The following is a 5,913-nucleotide window of genomic DNA, read 5'->3' on the forward strand; positions in this document are numbered from 1 at the left end:
GATACTATGGGGTTTTTTTTGTATCACTTTAAACAATTCTTGGAGCTTAAGTGGTTATAAAATCTCCCTTTCAAAAATAATTGTATTTTTTTAACAGCTGCTTGTGGCTTTAGAAAGTTGCTTATCCTCTCCTCCAAAAGGGCTTACAAACTAGTGTTAAAACATCTGGCAATTACTTTGGGCACTGATGTCAATCCCTCAGGCAACGAAACTCCCAATATCCCATCAGGAAATCAAAATCACTGTGACATCTGACCACTCGTATGTTAGGGTTGTTCCTGACCCAGGTTTCTGTAACAACCATGAATCCATGATAGACATGTTGTATGACTAAAGCAGTTAAGCGATTTCCCTTGGTGTTGCTAAACTTTCAGACTGTGGGGGCAAAAACATTTATTGATTGCTAACTACATACCCAGACACTGAGCGCCCTGGGCTAAAATGACGAAAAGATCTACACGGGCCATGGTTTCAGGTTCTTAGGGTCTAAGTTTCTAATTCAAACACAGCTAAATAAACTTTCTGAGACCCGACATTTAAGGGTGAAGTCTTGAGGGATCATGTAAGGGCCTGCAAGACTGAATCTATTTGAGGACATCAAGGTTTATTTAAAAGTTCTTTTAGTGCCTCCTTCACTGAAAGCCTCACAACAATTTATTTACCTTCCAAGAAAGGAATGGTTTCACCACCAAAATATGGTGCTGAAGTTGACCTTAAGAGCAATGTCATTTATTCAGAGACAGAATAGGTAGATGCCCACTATGACCAAGATGTCAATACTACAGACTTCTAAACATTTTTCCTAACAACTCATGCTGCCTGATGTTACCACCATTGAGTTACTTCCCTCAAGCTCAACTTTTCCTACAGGACTACTGGCAAACATATTGCATCCTATTTACCCAACATGGGAGACTATTTTGCTTGTTATTCAGCAAAGAGTGGAAGCTCAATGGAATTACTAGTGGGGCAAGATGGAATTTTTAATGTCAGTTGGAAAGGGCAGATTTCAATACCCAAGTTTCAGAAGATCTGGAGGGCAGAGGGCACTTGGGAACAGGTACTAATGGCAAGTAGCATCTTCCTCACAGGTGTGCTGGCACTGCTAGAGGCATTACCTATCCAAGATCAGCAAATGGAAAGCATCCTCACTCACAACTCTCCATCAGACAGAGAGCCCTTTTCAGCTAAGTCCACAAGCAATTTATAATCTCTCTCCACCCACCCATCTAGCAGTAGGCCACTGCAACCATCTGAACTGGTAAGAGGATTAACCCAGGGGCCTTCTAAGATAACATCTCTTTTTCCTTCAGGCAGATCTTCAGGCTAACTTTCTCCTGGAAAAAAAAAAAGTCTCTCTCCTATCTCTCCTGTTTGAAAAACATTCTGAGAAGAAAATGAAATAGCAATTGGAGATTGTTTCCATTTTTAAGGACTTTGGTAAATGATTTGTTTTTAGAAATTTCTTCCTGGGATTTACATCATTTTCTTCCCACCTTACCTCTCCTGTGTCCATTTTAGAGAAAGGCACCTCGTTTATCTTTGGGAGACAGTAATGTAGAAACTGTAACTGAGCATATTTCCCCTTGAGGATCAAAATATTTGTGTTAAATGAAATGAGAAATCTGCTAAGTGGCAGCATGGATTCCCCAGGGAGGAATATTTTGTAATTTTGAAAAATTCCTACTGAAATTCTTCTCTTGCCAAGAAAAGAGGAATGATTTCTATTAAAATTACTTCATGTCTGAATTACTCTCTGCCCCTCGGGAACATATAACATTACAGCTTTTACACTAAGTAATTTAGAAGGACAGGGACACCTTATTTGGAAAGCATGCAGGCTTAACACAGAATGTTGGGTATTAAGTATTTTCACTACAAAAGTCTCCCTTTGAAAATTTTGCACTTAAACTATTCAAATTCAAGCTCATTTTCAGAACCGATTCCTCTGATTGTCTGCATAAGACCTTTTAACTTTCCATCCTTATCCCACCATTCCCTGAAGCAGTAGAGAAAATTCTTTGATTGGAGTGCAAGAGCTTCACCTTTTATAGCAAACAAAATAGATAGTATCACATTAATAAAGAAGGTGAATGCTTTGAAGCAAGCCAAATCAGTAAATTTTTTAAAGATATATGTGTACACTTGAGTATATGCTGACAGGTGAGCCCAGAGAAAAGGTAATGGAAAGGCACAAGAGATGAAAAATGAGTATCAACCCATGGACCCGCTTGGATCAAGTATTACGGATGCCACAGGCACTGTGTTGAGAAAGCTTCTGAGGCCAAATTTGGTTGAAGAAAATAAAACTGCCCTGAAAGTGAATAATCTGCCATGATCCCAGGTGGCCAATCATAATTTTCATTGGAATTGGTGAAACTGGACTTGTTTTCTGTGTTTTCCCATTTTCTACAGTAAATATATTGCTTTGCAATAAAATTTAAACTATTTTTAATATTTTTTAAAACTGAAAACATTTGACTATTTTTCCTTAAGTGGTCTCAAAGCTTCAGAAAATAATTAAATTATCATCTTTGAACCCTGTTCAGAAAGAGCCATTTTGGGGGTCAGTGGAAAGCCAGCAAAGGTGTAAGGTCTGTTTTTATGTATTACAAGCCAGTAATTCTTTGGATTATTGATTATTAATTATTTGAGTTATCATGAGGCATATTTATAGGTTTTATCCAGGCAGAGCTCCCAATGTTACTGTTGTGTTAATGGGCTTGGGCTAAACAGAAGCAGATGGAGGATGACTGGAGCAGTGAAGCTTCAGGAGTGCGAGCACACTAGAGCAAGACCTAGACTGTTACTGATTTCTACAATTTTTCTGCAATGGTTGTGGGGTCATGCTCTCTCTCTCTCTCTCTCTCTCTCTCTCTCTTTCTTGACACACACACACACACACACACACACACACACACACCTAGCCTGTCAAAGGGAGAGAATAATAACATCTATCTCACATGTCATTGTGAGGTCCAAATAAACCAATATATTTGGGAAGTTCTTTGTATTATACTAAAGCAAGCATAGTCAGGCTATTGTACTATTCTAGCACTATGATAATGCTAGCATTATTAGTAGTCATTGTAAATATCTTTGATTTCTATGTTAATGAAAGGAAAGAGTAGTATCCAAAACACAGATAATCTAAATTTATTTCCTCATGTGTAACTAATTTGTAATTACACAGCATAGATTATGAATGCTTCTATGCATCTAGAATATATGTGGTTCAATAAGTCACAGAAGAAACAGCCCCAAAGAACTTCAGTCATGATTCTGGGTCACATTTACAATTGGTGTTAGCTGAACTGGCAAATGGGAATTTTTTTTTATTCTCCATCTAGTCTTTTTCCAGTACACACTGCTGCTTCTTATTTATCTTTATAATAATATTTCTCTGCACTATTGGATTTGAATAAATGGTCCCTATTTGGCTGAGGATTTTAACAAAATAACTTGGCATTTCCTGAGCAATCTCCATCTGAGAGAAGACACCTCACTTAGACAGGCAATATAGTATAAAAAACCTGAGCCTGGAACAGAAAACTGCCTCGGGTCACCAACATGAAGATCTACTCAATATCTGATTGAACGTCACCCCAATGAATAAATAAGTTAGGTTATATAGTTTAAATAAGAAAAGAAGCATGCCATATTTGAACTTTCATATTCTCCTTCCTCCAATATTTGGATATATAATTATAAAGAAAAATAAGAATACATAATGTGCAGGGAACTGGGTCTAAATAAATATGTAAAATAATAGCTAACATTTAGTGTATACATGTTTTGTTCCAGGCATGTTAAACATGTTATATATTATCTTTGTAGCACCCCCTGACATGTTGTCTTTATCATTTTACAGGTGTGGAAATTGAGGCTCAGACACATTAAGTAATTTTTTTAAATTTACTAAATAGCAACTGCTTAAAGACAGAACCAAAATCTGAAGCTCCAAAGCCCATACTCTCTTCACAATGTAATGCTAGCATATTAGTATTGGAGAATCCACTATACTTTCTCCTACTAAATTAGTTCACATAGTGGTAAAAGTGCTCAGGACAAAAGTTCTAAATTTTTAGCCCAAGATCATGCCATTCAATACCAGCAAAGTCAGACCTGGAATCCAGCCTCCAGACTTCAACTTGTTCAGTTAACCTTGAGCATGTGCCCACAACTAACCTGGAGGCCCACCAGCATCATGGGCGTGTAGTCTAACCTTTCTCTTCTAAAATGGTTCTTACATGCGGCAGAATAGCAATCAAATACATTCACAGGTTAAGCCCATGTAGGTGCATGAAACTCGTGCTGACTGTTGGAGAAGGTATAAAACACAGTGGTTTCTGAGGATAAAAGATTGTCAGAGAGAGGTACCTCAAGGTGACATGGCTAACTTCCTGAAATGTTTCAGGCTAAGGATTTTTATATTATATCACCTCTCCAAGTGAAGTCTCTTCTCTCAGATGGAGATTGCTCAGGAAATGCTAACCAAGAAACAGCTCAGGTTTCCTGGAAAAGAGATAAATACTAGCTGAAATGGAACAGTGTCTGTGACCTTGCCTATGCCCTTGCACAAGTCACTGGCCCCTCTGAGCATCTTTCACATGGAGATCCTAATATCAACGTAATAAGAGTGAGTAACAGCCAGCATAATAACTAAACAGCTATCTACCTAGATGTGAACAATAGAAATTATTAAAAATAATGACTTGGGCAGCTTGCAGGTGAGGTGCCTACTTCAGTTTGAACCAAGTTCTTTCTCTCTCTCTTTTTTAAGAGTTTGCCTCAATTCATTGAATTGGATTATTTAAATGAAATACACTTAATAAGTTCCCTTGGGCATCACTTGATACTTCTTTACTATGCCTTTTACCTTTTTTGTATTAGATTTAACACCTGGGTAATACTAAGCGCCATGGTTACCATAAATTATAGGAGACTAAATAAATATTTGAGAGAGCAAGAGAGATTTGATTAAATTGCTGAAAATGAAAGGTTGAGTACTATTTCCCACACCAAATAGACTTTTTTGCTTGAGTGTGCACTGCCAACAGTGGATTTAGTTTTCATAGCCCCAGACATTCTAAATGGGTAAATTGCCAGAACGACCACTTCCGTTTTTCTTCCTTGTTTAAGCCTCAACATATTTTTTTATCCTTTGACTTTAATCCAAGCCGCTAAGTTATGGCCAAGAATTGAAGGCTTGATAATAAGGGGTTGTAACAGAAGAACTCTATTGCAGAATCTACCTGGAATGGGAAGGTATACTTATATTGTAAATGTGGGTTTTAAGCACATTAGATATATGATCTGTCAAAGGTAGAGACCTTCCTGATCAGTGGGCATGAATGGAAGAAATCAGCTAAGATGAATTAATAATAATTATAGCAATGTCGGGTAATTTGAAATGAGCAAAAAAGACTACTGGGTGCCTCCAATAGAGTCATGCACTGTTTAGAGATGTTAATTTCAATATTCCTACTCTAGAGATTTCCCTTTTGAAATGGTTGTACTCATTTAATAATGAGTTCAACAAAATCTTTAACACATGTTCGTTTTATATTTCTGTGAGTCATAATTTTACCTTTTTAAAAATTATTTTTCCCAGTTTTAAACTAATAGGAACAGATACTATACTTGATCTTAGCCAAAAGGCCAGAAGTGACCTTTCCCAGTTTTAATAGCTAATATATAGTGAGTTCTTACTGTGCTAAATTCTGCATGTGTATTTTCTCATTTAAACTATACAACTACAAATTTCAGTTCATTCTCCCAATAAACAGATGAACTCAGTGAGGTATATATAGGTCAAGGGCAACTTTCCCATCTAAGAAATGAGACTGAAAATCAGAAACATGTCCTCTGCCACCCAGAAAATGTACAAATTTCTAGTTAGTTCTCCATGAC

At 37.1% G+C, this 5,913-nt stretch overlaps 1 pseudogene; it reads right to left on the reverse strand.

Annotated features, from left to right (window-relative positions):
• Positions 1 to 5,572: 5,572 nt before the first annotated feature.
• On the reverse strand, positions 5,573 to 5,672 carry LOC123821210 (annotated as a pseudogene).
• Positions 5,673 to 5,913: the final 241 nt, after the last annotated feature.

The sequence above is a fragment of the Phyllostomus hastatus genome, unplaced genomic scaffold (assembly GCF_019186645.2).
Source record: "Phyllostomus hastatus isolate PE091 unplaced genomic scaffold, TTU_PhHast_1.1 phas_contig_38, whole genome shotgun sequence".
Taxonomy (NCBI): Eukaryota; Metazoa; Chordata; class Mammalia; order Chiroptera; family Phyllostomidae; genus Phyllostomus; species Phyllostomus hastatus.